Consider the following 14,722-nt stretch of genomic DNA (forward strand, 5'->3'; position numbering starts at 1 on the left):
ATACTACTACCCGCCATTCAAAATAATGATCATAATAAAATAAAATAAAATAAAATACCATACCAAGCCCTGAAGGGGATAGGGAGGAGCTAAAACTCTCGTACTGTATGCTAATAGTGGGAATGGAAAATTTACTTTAGAATTTAGAATGCAAAAATACTTCAGAAAATAATTTAGCAGTTTCTTAGTGTTAATATATATACCTATCATATGAGCCTACCATTCTACTCCTAGCTATTTACCCAAGAGAAAAGAAAGCATATATCCTTACAAAGAATTATCCACAAATGTTCACAGAGCTTTATTTGTAATATCCAAAAAAAGTCCCAGTCAACCTAAATATCTGACAACAGGTGAACGAATTAACAGCAAGCTGCAGTTTATCCATGCAGTGGAATCCTAGTCAGCAAAAGCAAGGAATGCATTAGTGATACGACACAGAATTAATTTCAAAATAAGGATGCAGAGTAAAAGAATCAAGCCAAAAAGGGCATCTACTGCATGATGTCATTGATGTAAATCTCTAGAAAATGCAAACACATCTGTAGCGACAGAGACACCAGTGGCTGCTTGTGGAGTGAGGAGTGGGGTGAGGTGAGGAGGAGACTATTTTAGGAAAGGGACAAGCAGAAACTTGGGGGGGTATAGGTACGTTATCTCAATTGTAGTCATAGTTTCATGGCTTCATAGGCATATTCATATATCAAAACTTAAAAATTATCTTGCTAAATAGGTACAGTTTATTATATGGCATTTGTACTATGGGTTCACTGTTAAGAAAACTAATGAGTAACTTGGCCCATATCTCATGTTAGTAAGTGGTAGAGTTGGGATTTGAACCCAAGTTTCTGGCTTCAGAGCCCATGCCCTGAAGTCTCAGCTGCTAAATATACAGGAAAGTGTGGCTGCTATTATTATCATCATCATTATTTACCCAATCCTAGGTCTGTCCTTCATAGATACTGACACCGGCCCCAGACAAGCAAAAAGACTTGCCAAATTTCCCGTAGGAGTGAGCAGCAAACCCAAGACGTGCCTGCACATCCTGACTCACACTCCAGAGCCCGCGGCCTTCTTCTCTGCCATGACGTCCCTGACCGGTCAATATGGGACAGCAGGTGGGGCATTAATGAGGCACCACCACCCCCCACTTACATCCTGGCACCACCACCGGCTAAGTGAGAATGGATTGTTTTTGTGAAACCTTAGTTTTCTCATTGGTCTACAAGGACATATGAACAAAAAGTGCCCTGATGTGGATGACAAATTATAAGGTCACTTTAGCATTATTTGATCCTGGGACACAGGAGATCACCAAAAGGGAGTAGAGGACATGAAAAGTAGAGGTGAAGAATCAAAGACCAGTGTCACACTTCAGGAGTTTGCCCAGCCTGGACTCTGAGAAGAGTGTTGCAGGGAGGAGGGGCCACAGCAGCTTGGGAGCCTGCCCAAAGACACTTCTGGAATCCCCACCAAGAGGTTCTGAGAAACAGAGAACTCCAACCACCCCAGTCTTGTGCTCACGGGCCGGGAGGTGCCCACCTTAGAAAGTCTTGGAGAATGTTTCTCGCCAGGACTTCAGGGAGCCAGTACAGTAATAATAGGATCCAGGCTGTATGTCTTTAACGACCCAGTTATAGGAGAGTCTTTCTAGCATCTTAGGTATTCTCCTTCCCCTCCCTTGTATTCCTTTCAATTCCTTCATTCCAACTACCTAAGCAGAGACAGTGAGGACAGTGGAGACAGTCCCAGATCTAGATGACGTTCTCTCTCTCTCTCTCTCTCACACACACACACACAGAGTGAAAACTATTTAGGCAACTTTTTATTTTAGTTTGGAGCTCCTTCTTAGGAAGATCCTAAAACACAAAATCAAGTGTAAATAGTTTCTTTGCGAGGAAATCCTGAGAAACACTGTCAGGGGAGTGAGGAAGTGAGATGCGGAAGGGAAGACAGCTGATAATAGGTTTGTTATCAAGCAAGTCATCGTTGTGGACAATTAGAGCTTCGTCCTGCTGCTATCTCTGGGAGCCGGCCGTAGAAAATACACCTCGGGGTCCTGCCGTCTGAGCAGCGAGGGAGCTGAGCTGTTTCTATACTAGTTCCCCTCAGTCACTGATCAGGTCGATGCTGCCTCTAACGAGCTGAACCTAGTGAGGGAGACAACAAATTAAACAGTATAAGCTCCTCTATGGCTGCTCTGTGTCTTATTCAGCCTTCATCTCAGCCTGACGAAGGCTGGTTTCCTGGTACTGGGAGCCTCCCATGCCGAAGGCAAAGCAGGAAGCCAAAGCAAGCTCGGGCCGCCGGAGCAAAGAAATGCAGCTGCTGGCATTGGGAAGGTGGCCGGCATGCACTGAAGGGGTCAGAGCGAGGGTGGGACATCAACACTTGCTTTCCTAGGACATTACAGCATCCTTTCGCAAGCTTGACTAACATATTTGGTGTAGCATGCTCACCGGCTACTCATGGGCTCACCCACATTTCCCAGCCATGTCACCAAACGACTGTGAGCAGAAGGGACATGCATCATTTCCAGGCGAAAGCATTTATGAGTCAGTATACAACCCTCCCATCCTCCCTTCTCTATAGGAGAAACCCAAAAGCTATACGTTCCATCCTGGATCCTGGCATTACCACTGGGAAGGGAGTTCATCCAGAAGGCTGCAGAATCCACAGCTAACTTTGCAGAAAAGAGAATCAAACCTCTATGTCCAGCCCCTGAAATTTCCAGATTTCCTTGTTATTGCCGCATAGCTTAACTGAACCTGTCTAGTATGTTAAGGTCTTTTGTCCTGCTTTCAATTTCACGTATCCATTCAACAAATAATTACAAATAAGTCAACATGTAATTACGATGTCCAGACAATATTTTTGGTGCTGGCAAAACGGCAGTGAACACAAGGACAAAAACAGGTCTGCCTTTATGGGCCACCGTACATACTAGTGGGAAGTTACCCTTGCCATGAAGGGAGGAAGTTTGTTTCTCCTCACAGTCATTGTAAGAGGTGCAATAGGAAATATGCATCGGAGGGAAAGATGTTCTGGTATTGTGATGGGAGGGAGTCCATTGGTTGACCTGTGTAAGGCAAGGATGTTAGAGAACAAGAAAGGAAAATAGCAAGGAGAACTGCTCTTTGCACATCGTTTCAAAATATGGACCAGGCTCCGTGCTAAACAGCAGAGATCAGAAGGTTACTGAGAATAATGCCAAGCTTCACAAGCTGAGTCTAGTGAAGGGAGAGAAATATACACCAAGTACAAACGCCTTGATGGCTGCTCTGTGTCTTATTAAACTTTGAATCTCAGCCTGACGCCCAGTAGATACCCAACCAATGTTTATGAAATCTACTAAGAATTACATAATACTGTTTCACTTGATCTGAAAAGAAAAATCGCATTAAAAGAACAAATCAACCCATATCTCTGCCTCTCCTCGCCCTCAGCGTTTGCACACCAGTGCTGAAGGAGACCAGGGCTAGGGCTTCCTACGTCACTCCTGGAGTGTGTGGCACATGGCTCTGGAACGAGGAGTCAACTGAAAGATTGGACTCTGGGGATATGAGCATCAAAGACCCAACAGCTGTTCGGAGCTCCACTTGAACTTGAAAGCTGGAGAGAGTAATCCGTAGGATGGAATGTGAGCCCTCGGGACTGAAACTCAATCAGCAACCTTCCATTTGAGGCATGTCCCGTCTACACACCTCAGTGCGAATGGCAGCAGTCCGTTGCAAGGACTTGCGAACATTTCAAGAAGCTAATACCTCTAGCATTGCCCCAGGTTTAGAGAGAAGTAAAGGTACCATGTGCGTCCAGGAAAGAAGTCAAATTGGTGCCTGTGTTATGTCTTGGGATCCCTGTTGCCATATTCTCACCGTCAGGGATGTTCTCTTCCACCCACCTGCCTCTGTCCTGCTGGGACTCTCTCGGTGTCTGTTATAGGTAAGCAGATCCTAAGGAAAGTCTTTGGAAGATTCCGTTGTGGGAGAACTGACAAACTCATGTGCTACCACATCTTTCATGAAGTATCACAATCGGAATAAATCAAAGTTGTAAAAACGCGGACACATTTACCACCCAGCAACACAAATGACAGCAGGGTTACTCCTCCCCTGAACACAGAGTACCTTCAGCCTCTTCTCTTCTCCAGGAAATAGTAAAGGTTCAGGACATCTCTGACCTAGGGGTCACCACACATCCAGGGCCCTGTGGAGAAGAGAGAACACTAACTCCCCGTCTCAGACCCTGTCCCATTACCCAAAGGGTCTGCCGGGTGTCGCCTCTGCACGTCCTTGTGCTCACTGGCCCCCGTTTCTTGATGACTGTTTGACTGCGGGTAGATTAGCATGATTTAAAACACAGAATATCTGCAGTGACCAACACAAGTTACCAGCCCCTTTTATCCTCAGGTAAATTCCTCTTACTTAGCGAACAACTTTGGCCGGTAAAAAGCTCCGTGAAATCTAATCCAATGCACTGTGAAGTTTTGCAATCTCTTTCTGTTAGCTATCCAGCCTACCCCGTACCTCGCCCTAACAGTTGGAAAGAACACTAACTGACCCCCTCATAAGCATCAGAAACCAGTCGCTTCTCACCACCAATCATCTATTTTTGGACATAACTACAAAGCAAGCACAGGGTCAGTCGTAGCTCTGACTCTTAAAAGCAACGCCCGCCCGTTGATCTTTCCTCTGCCCTCCCCCCCATTACTTGGTTCTCTTTCCTATCCACCCACCCCCTCCCAAGACTTTAGCCCTAAGGACTGTTTTCCCTCCCTTCGCTCCCTCCCCACCCCCAATCCTTACCCTTGTACCACAGCAAACCACATCTTACCTATGTGGAATGCAGAAGAAATGTTTTCCTTTTGATATTAAAAAGTCCTCCCACCAATTAAGTAAACACTGGCCACACCACAGAGCTGGTATGTTATTGCAAAGCCCAAGAGAGCACAAAGCCGGAGTTTTCGCAGAGCTGTGTCAAAAGGCACCTCAGGCTTTGGCCTCACCTCCGGGGAAGAGATGAAAACACGCCGTGCACATGTCAGAACGCCAAGTGCAACCGTGTGCGTGCTTCACGACGTGGTCAGAGGACGTGACTGAGCACTGGGATCTTCTTACCTGCTTGCTCGTGGGATGCCCTCTCCTCCTCCCGGACGGGATGCAGACAGAGCTCGAACACGGTGCTCTTGGAGGTTCGTCTCCGGCGACAGCAGGCCGACCCTGGAACCCTGTGGTCGACGAGGCACCTTCACAATCCAGGGCTTCAGGCACGGCAGAAGAGAAGGCCGAGAGCCAGACTGTGCCACGGGCACCCGCCACAGGCACATCTTTCCCGAATTTCTTAGGGTCGTGATGTTCTTAACCACAACTGTAAAACAGGAAGGTGGGGGGGCGCCTGCGTGGCTCAGTCGTTAAGCGTCTGCCTTTGGCTCAGGGCGTGATCCCGGTGTTCTGGGATCGAGCCCCACATCGGGCTCCTCTGCTGGGAGCCTGCTTCTTCCTCTCCCACCCCCTGCTTGTGTTCCCTCTCTCGCTGGCTGTCTCTATCTCTGTCAAATAAATAAATAAAATTAAAAAAAAAAAAAAACCAACAGGAAGGTGGGACCGGGGAACCTTAAATGATTCTTTTCAGTGCACCTGAGTGTCATGCGTCACTGAGCCAAGGCCATCTGCTCTCAGGCTTCAGGCAGGGACTGTGGCACACTGCTCCTGCTCTGTGTCTGATGGGCCTAATGGTACCAGGAGGGCTGCTTCAGCTCCCCTCTCCATCTTCCCATCCCTTAGAAGAGACAATTCCGATTCCTCAATGGAGCCTCGAAGACGACCAAGAAATAAAAAGGTTCCCATGTGAAAAGTCCCTCATTGTATCCATAGGGATCCTGTCAGTTATTAATAAAAACCCCCCACTGAAGGTTTCCATTTTTCCCTGGGTTCTGAGTATGTGGTTACTTTTGTCCATGGCATCCAAGGGCGAGTTAATTTTATTAAGAACATTCTGAGACAGCTAGCATGTCAGAAGTTGACACTACTCTCTCTCCAGTCCTCTATTCTTGGTAACGTGGTTACATATCAGCTGGCCCCAAAAGCCAGTTGCGCCTTTTTTCAATCTAACAGCCATCCTGTGAATAGCGTTTGTTTTCCATTGCTGCCAAGGAGACAATCTGGCTCTCATTTCCTTTGAAGAAGAGCCCGTTCTGATGAGTCAGGTCTACATTGGGAATAATTAGGTCAAATAAATGAGCCCTTCCAGCTGCCTGTGGCATCACTCAACACCCCCATGTTGCAGATAAAGGAGACGATGCAGGAGCAAAAGCAGGTTATCTGTTGTGAGTTATACCTACCTCTTGCCCAAGGGACATTATCAAAACGTACGCAAGGTAATTACAGCTCCACTCTTTGCATCTGGAAAAGTGAAAATGTATCCATAAAATCGTGTGGTGGTCTCACTGCCTTTCCAGCCTACAAGAGAGGGCTCTTATCCCATGAGGAAATGCAAGCCAGCTGGAAGGTCTCAAGACAGGCATCTGCCTGTGTCCCGTTTGCCGTCATGGACTCCCAGTCACCTTCTCCTGGGCTGTCATGTCCACTGGCAGGAGAGAGAGAGGAAATTCAGTGAGGCTGGAGTCATCCGCCAGCTCTAGTCACTGCTCTGCTCAAGCTGATAGGGACAGCCCACCATTCAGGCAAGAGTCTCACGTAGTCTACCAGTTCGCTAAACAACCCACGCACGTGGCAGAAGATGGACCTGGGCTCAGTTAAGAAATGCCAACCTGTTACCCAGATTCGGGAGCTGCCCCACCCCGATCTGGGCAGCAGGAAGTGGGGAATGGAGAGAAAAACCTTTATAAGGTAGTCCTTCATCCAAGAGGCTCATTACTCCGGGCAGGCGGGGAGGAATCTTTGTTTCTCCCTCAGCTCTCTCTTTTTTTTTAACTTTATTAAACTATTTGGAAATTACTGTAATGTAGGAGCTCCAAGAGTTGCACCAGAAAATCCCACCAACCTGGGATTCCGTACCTAATGAGAAGGGTCACGGACCTCAGGCAAGGGTTAATGATGCATCACACCCTACAACAGCCGGACCAGACCAGGTGCTCTTTCCAAGCAGCATTTTCTCGTAAAGATCCCACCACTTACTTTTTAAATCAAATCCACCATCCGAAGACTCTCGTGCAAAGTTGAGTTGTGGTTGCTTTGTTTCCCCACGGGTACCATTATTTTGGATTATGCCAGCTCTACAAAAAAATGAGAAACTTTCTCTCTTAAAAAATAAAAAGTTAGAGAAATTCAGCTGACATTGAAGTAATAGGTAGGAACAAAAACACTGCTTCCCAGTCCTTCCCGCCTACAGTGCTAGATGCATCTCACGCCTACCAGATGGTGTGTGATGCCACATAGAAGCCCAGGAAGGACAGCACAGCTGTGAGCCTCAAAAATGAGCCCATTTTCAACTGTTCTGGGGTGACTGACTCTCAAAGAATCAGTGTATCATAAGATATCTTTCATTCAGTCCCTCAATAATGAGTCACTGAGTGACTGCCGGGTACAAGACACTTTTCCTTTCCTGCTCTCCAGCCCCAGGTGTGAACAGCTGTCTTGCCATTGTCCAGCAGACCCTAAATCCAGGAGGCCTCCCAGACACCAGGGTGACTCGCAGTTATGAGAGGTGGGGAGGGTTGGCCCAGGACACTCAGTTGAAAGGCAGCAGTGCTGACTCACAGCCCAGCTCCTACCTGGACCACCCCCCATCCCCGTCTCCTCTGACATGAAATCTCCAGGTCGAGGCTGGGAGCCCTAACCCCACACTGCCTGCGGATTCACCCAGGAAACAGGAACTCATAACCCTAAATGAAAAGGAATTACTTTTTTTTTTTTTTAATTTCCTTCTAGCCTTTAAACAATCTCATTCACTTGTCTTGCGCTAATCTGACTTCCTCTCCTGGGATGTGTCTGCAAGGCTCATTACTAAGAAATGCTGGCATCAGTCACATCACAGGCTTAAGACTCCAGCACCTCTGCTTCCATGAGCAAAGCTCGGCTGTTGCAAAGTGGAGCCATAGTTCACCTCTCCCAAAAGGCCAGATCTAAGCCACAGCACAAACTCCAGAAGGATGGGCAGAAGCCGGGTTAAGAAGGGAGACTCCCTTGCTGGGGCGGGGAAGCAACCGCAGGTCCTCTGCTACCCCCGGGAGCCCCCGGCTCCCTTTGTTCTGCCATCCCAGGCAGGAGGTGCAGCATGGCTCCTGCGTGCACCAAGTTCAGTACGTGCTTTGGGTCAAGGGCAGGAGTGGTGTGCACACACGTGCAGCCACTGAAGCCTGGGACGGCGCTCAGTGAGGCGAGGAGAGGGAGTCGAAGTCGAGCAGGGCCCATTAATTCATCTGAGCGTCATCTTAGCTGGTTGGACTGGAAATGAATTCCCAGCAGGGCGGCCTCATGGCACTGCTGCTATAATCTGGGTGGGAACCACAAAGAGTTTTAATTGCTGGTAATACAAATGGAACAAAATTTTCAATGCAACTTCCTGCTGGTATTTTCCCCCACCCTGTGTCATCTTTAATCTGCGTTAGGGAGGATATTAAGATTTGGGGTGTATTAGGAGTACAGAGGAGAAGGAAAATCCTGTGATATGAAATATTCTTCAGCAAGAAAAGCAATTGGAGAAGTGACTGTAAATTCACTTCCACTGTTGGCTCTCTTCTCTCTCTCTCTCAGATTCTCCCCAGTAAGTAGTAAAAAAGATGATGGCTTTGGAGTACACATTTTTACTGGAATTGGAAGGAGTTTTATCAAAAGAAGTCCAGAACAATCCCTTTTCACCTGAAATAGACAACGCACCCCCCATTGCAGTGCCGGGAGCGGGGGGTGGGCAGCACTGCTGATAACGTCTTAGCAATTCCCCTATTTACAGAGGCTGAAATGCCTTTACTTGAAAACTGATGAATAAGTTTTCTTTTGTGGCATAAGAATAGGTGACCTTTTCCCCCCTGAATTCCCATCCTGGGGGCCAGGGAAGAGAGCCCAGGATCCCTTCTCTTGGCCTTCACACCGTGGGAAAGAGTATCTAGAGTTTAAAAGCCTGATAAATGCCCTGGAACAGCTTTGAAAACCACTCAGCGTGAGCCCTTGCCCCCTGAACAAACATCCACGTTGTATCGCGACAGGCATGCCTCGAGGTCTTTGACCCGGTCACAGACACAGAGCGGACTCCCTTTGTCAGTAGATTCATGGCACTTGTCTCGCTCCTGAAAACAGTTCCTAAAGAATTCTCTGGTGAAGTCAGTTTCCTAGGAGAATCCATCACATCTCCCCAGCAGATATTTCCACCCTTGCAAACCATTAGATAAACTTAAAGAACAAATTAGTCCTCACGGTTGGCCTCCCCAACCCTCCCCAGTTCACCACTTAAATCACGCTACTTTCTCAGTGGATTTGAAGCAAGCTTTCCAATCAGAGCCCTCCGACCAAGAGCCCGAGTACATAACTCATAAGAACAATCGCCCAACAACTGCTTCTTCAATTTCTCACATCTGGTATCTGCTCCCTTGTGAATGAATGGGACAGCCACCAGCAGGAAGGGCTAGGGTGGGGTGACTTAAGTCTCAAAAAGAAAGAAGTGATGGAAAGGCAGTGAGATCAGAACTGTCCCAGGAGGCAAGTGCCGGTCAAAGACTCTGAAACCCTTCACATAGCTCTTCCTACTCTGTCTTGATTTTGTCCACGTCTCCAGTTGTATGTACTGGCCACCCTAGAAACTATGAGCTCTGCCTAGCCAGTTACAAGCAGCTGCTAGTTACTTGAGAAAAGAGTCTGTTCCTCGGCAGAATGAGAACAAAACCTACTTTGATTCCGTTGGTATCCCTAAGCTGAATGAAGCATCGTAAGGGCATGGTATGATTTAAAAAAAAAAAAAAAAGCACAGACTTCAACATTAGGGAAGCCAGAATTGCATATTTTGCCTCCGCTGCTTGTCAGGCAGTGTGGTTGTAACCAAGGCAGTTTACTGTAACCAAGACAGGTTACTCACTGAGTCTCTGCTTTCTGCTCTGTAAAACTGAAATGATGACACCACTTACCTTGTATGAGTCAAATAAGAATAAAATGAGAAAGAAATAAAATGACAGTAGGTATTCAACACACTTGATACAGTGTCATAATAAACAGCATCTAGTTCCCTCTATCTTTGATGTACATACAACCATAACTGGGACCCCAACATTAAAGACATTTTGACTTGTCTTGGTTTCCTTTACAAGAGTTAATGAACAATGCCAAGAGCCAGCCCTGTTACCCATAATCGTTGTAATACTAATGCATCAACAAGGTAACATGGTAAATTATAAAGGCAAGTCATTTCACACAAAAGGGGGAAAGGAAAGGCTGGAAAGAGATGAGAAGTAAATTCACAACTTTAGCTGCACATTCTCTCAAAGAATGAAGTTTTCCTGTATTTTAATATGTCACTTTAACATAGAGTATAATATTATAGAAGAACATTTTATTAAATTATAGAATTCCAGGGTTATTAAAGCCCAAATCCTTCACTGATACCTGAATACCATGTGAAATACTTGTTACTTTTAATTTACTCTTTAGAATATTTTTTTAAGGCTATTTGAGGATTCCCTGAGGTAAGCAAGATGGTCACAACCCAGGAATAAGAGGTTAGAAGTCATGAGGCAGGTCACTTGAGAGAACCCTCTCAGTTCATATGTACTAAGCTGTAACTGGATCTATGCCCTATAATTTCTTTTTGGAAGAGATGGGATAGAAGACACTTACAAATCTAAATGTGCTCCGTCGTGGGCACAGCCACTGCAGACTGCGGACCGACCATGCAGTGAAGGGTGAAGTTCAACTAGTTCTTTGGCCCAGAGGCCACTGTATCTAAGTCACCTGGGGAAGATGGATTGGTGCTGGTGGATATTGAAAATGAGGCCCCAGCCTGAACTCCTTAATAGAATCTTTGAAGATGGCTCTGAAATTAGCATTTTGCACAAAAATTTGCATTTTTCATAAATTCTAAATATGAAACCCTATTCGTAATGGGATAAAAAAGTGATGAGACAAAGCATTATACTCATCACTGAAAAGAGGCAAAGGAGTTTATGTACTAATGGAGAGAAAGAGGAAAAACAGAAAGCCAGTCATCTTCTCAATGCGCAGATGTGTCATAATGTGTCATTTAAAAAGCACCCATGTAACTCATTCCCAACTCAACTGCCTCTGGGAGAATCCAATTAGAAATATTACCCTATGCTTCTAAAATGAGTCTCAAAGTTTAGTCACATTTAAAATAAAAGGGTAGAAGCAGAAAATATTCATTTGCCTCAATATATTACTCAAACACTCAATACTACCTTTTTTTTTTTAAGAGTCCAAACATGATGTTCTTTAGCGAAAGAAAAGCCTACTGGGAAAATAATATTGTTTTGTTGGGTCTGAATGCATCTTTCTAGAAAACCAACTATGCTGCATTCAGCCACAGAAGGATAAATTCTTCAGAAAGAATCTCAGGAGATAATAGTAGTGAGTTGTTTAACTTCAAATTGCAAGCAGAAAAATTTTTAATTTCCAGTAAGAAGAATCAGCACCCTCTTCCAGTTCATTGAGAGACGTAGAAAGTGTGTGTCATATTTACCAAAGGGTAGAATGCTTCCTACTCATTCTAACAAGAGCTCCTGAGAACCTAGCTTTCAACTTTATCACAAGTTAAAAAAAAAAAAAAAGAATAAAAACATATAGAAATCCAAATTCACACCACCCATGAAATGAAGTTTGTAATTCCACCTTGGCCATTAGACCACAGAACCTTTTCCTTATCAGGAGTCTCTTCCACCTTCCTCATTCCTATGTCTTCATCACACCCTTCACAACATGCCATCCACCTAACACCGGACTGAGGAGATTACTGTCCTAAGATAATGAGAAAAAAGTGAGGATAGACAGAGTACTATGGAATCCTTAGAAATTACAGGTAATATCTACCTGGGGGCAATCAAAAAAGAGTTCATAAAAATAATATTTTTAAAGAGTCCTGATAAGAAGCATGAGGCTCAACAGAGATGACCAAGAAAGGACATCACAGAAAGAGAGACTATAAGTCAAAACTCATAGACTCATGAAGGTCAAAGATGAGCGACACAATTTAGGAAGGCCACGGTTCTCTTGCCACTTTCCCTCCACATATTTTATCAACCCTCATATCTTCTATTAGACTCTTTCAATGTCTCTCCAATCTTTGCTTGACATTCAATTCTCTTTATCATTGTTCTAATTTATACCCTCAATACCTTTCTCCACCTAGACTATTGTGACAATCTTCCAGCCATTTCTTCATCTTTGGGTTAATCTATTTACTCCTCAGTTTAACATAGATTAAAAGCAGGATTGGGTCCCCCCCCCATGCCTACTGTATAAACCCCGACACCCTTACTCTAGCATTTGATGCCCCACTCTGTCATTCTAGTTTTTGGTCTCAAAGCTTCCCTTAACACAGATACACAGAGGTCCGGGAACAAGTGAAGAAGTAGAGTAACAGGAGGACTGAACCTCAGTTAACATCCATGGATGACCTTGGAGAGCCCAGTCTCGACAGAGTGGTGGGGGTGAGCCACGATGGACATGGAGAGAGAAAAAAATGAGGCATATAGGTGAGCTTAAGAGGTGAAAATAGCTAGTACAGACAATTCTTTGGGGAAGTTAAACAATAAAAGTAATATGAATAATAGGATGCTATGCTAGGGGAGTTAGAGGCACCAAGGAATGACTTCTTGGTGGTGGTAGAAGTGGTAGGTCAAAGGAAGAAATAGATGGAGGGGGTGGTGTTACTGTTTGTGGTGGCTGGGATCAGGAGAGAAGAGACTGAGTCGCCAGATTTCCCATCCAAAATCACAGTAAAAACGAGAGGTGTGCACCCACAACCAGAAAAGTGAGGGACAAGTCAAAAGTCCTTACCAAGCCAACAATCTACAGAGAAATCCTAAAAACATTTATAAGAACCACAGCTTTGAGTAGAAAAATTATTTCAGCATATTTTGGGAGAGGAGGAGGCAATATCAATTAAATATAAACCTATTTACGTATTTGTTTATTCCGCAGACTTGTTCCAGAAAGAATCTAAGGCAGCCACAAAGTGCTAGGTGCTGGATAAAAGCCACCACATCCTGGAATATGAGCTAAACTCCCTTGGCCACCAGCGCTATAAGATCCAAGCAAATAGATCGTAAACGAAGAGCTCAAAGCACCAAGCTCTTGAACAGAAGGAATAAAACTGAAGGACCATGATGAGAAGGGGCAGGTCCCCCAGGTGTACCTGAGTGCTGAACTGGTTCCCACCACATCAAAAGCCATGGCACAGCCCCTAATTCCAATTGCTGAAACATTTTAACAGCTGGGAATTAAAATAAGCTGTCAGCCGGCTCAAAAAGATTTTTTAATTCAAAATAAATCAGGCTAACAACCTGCAGATGTTTGGAAAGAAAATGTTTGGGTGACTCATTTTCAAAACCCAATTCCCTAACTTTGCCATTTCAGGGTTTCTGAATGACTGCTACCTGCCCTTTGTGTCTAATCATGAGACACACTGTTATGCTGGCATTGTCAGACTTAACATGGGTCTAGTGTGTTGACAGTCATGGATTCCATCTGGTAAACCAAGCTGAAATCGGAACTCAAGGGCACAGAGTTGGTCAGGTTACTGAACGTGTTACTAAGTCTCTGGATATCCAGGAATCCTTCCATCTCTAACAATAGATAGAGATACTCAAAAGTTCTGCCCAAAGGTCTTTGTGCTTAGGTTTGCATTAACCTTTGTGCCACATTTCTTAGAAAAAATTGGGAACACCTCGGGATGGGTCAAACACCAGAACAGAAACAAGGAGAGAATAAAAGAGAACAAGAGGCTGCAGAAACAATGAATAATATCACAGACTGAAGATAAATGGCCGAAGAGAAACCAGCCCCTCAGAGCCCCATCTGAGGACAACATGGAAGATGCACACATCCGTGGAGGAAGAAGAGGGAAGCTTCAGCTTCCGCTTCTCCACGAGAGAATCATCTGGGTCCATTCCATTCAGCCTTTTCCAGCTGGTGAATATACAACAAACCATGATAATACGGTACTAAGTCTGGTTCTAAATTCTGGGAGCTGTTGGCCGTCAAAACGATGGGGTGGAGGTAGGAGATCGCTGCCAGTGGGGCAGGAAACTCTTCACCCATGCTTATTCAGCAGGGGATTTTGCCCCTTCTGGAAGGCCTTCCCTTCTCCTTTACCTTCCCAGCAGTTCAGGCTGCTATAATGTAGTGTCACAGATTGGGTGGCTTATAAACAACAGAAATTGATTTCTCATAGTCCTGGGGGTGGTGACATCCAAGATCAGGGTGCTAGCATGGTCAACTTCTGGTGAGGACCCCCTCTGGGTTGTAGACTGCTAGCTTCCCATGTATTCTCATGTGGGGGAAGGGGTAAGAGAGCCCTGTGGGGTCTCTTCTCTAAGGGCACTAATCCCATTCATGAGGGCCCTGCCCGTATTAGAACCTAGTCACATTACCAAAGCTCCCACTTCCTGATTCCATTACATTAGACGGGATTTCAACATATGAACTCTGGGGACAAATTCAGTCTACAGCACTCTCCCAGCCCTAAGTCACCAATGATGGGAAGCTCTCTGTGGCCTCTGTTTCCAACTTTCCTGTATATCCACAGGTGTTTGCATGCTCCC

The 14,722-nt window shown here is 45.3% G+C and overlaps 1 long non-coding RNA gene across 1 annotated transcript in view; it reads right to left on the minus strand.

The window, feature by feature from the left end:
• Positions 1-1,824: 1,824 nt before the first annotated feature.
• The window catches only part of LOC109489755, a 45,297-nt gene continuing 32,399 nt past the window's right edge, over positions 1,825-14,722 (minus strand). The window contains exons 2-6 of the long non-coding RNA XR_002142862.2: positions 7,137-7,234; positions 6,341-6,585; positions 5,118-5,367; positions 4,128-4,206; positions 1,825-2,150 (exon numbers count right to left, since the gene is read on the minus strand). This is a non-coding gene — a long non-coding RNA (uncharacterized LOC109489755). The remainder of the gene's footprint in view (positions 2,151-4,127; positions 4,207-5,117; positions 5,368-6,340; positions 6,586-7,136; positions 7,235-14,722) is intronic.

Source organism: Ailuropoda melanoleuca, chromosome 8 (assembly GCF_002007445.2).
Source record: "Ailuropoda melanoleuca isolate Jingjing chromosome 8, ASM200744v2, whole genome shotgun sequence".
NCBI lineage: Eukaryota > Metazoa > Chordata > Mammalia > Carnivora > Ursidae > Ailuropoda > Ailuropoda melanoleuca.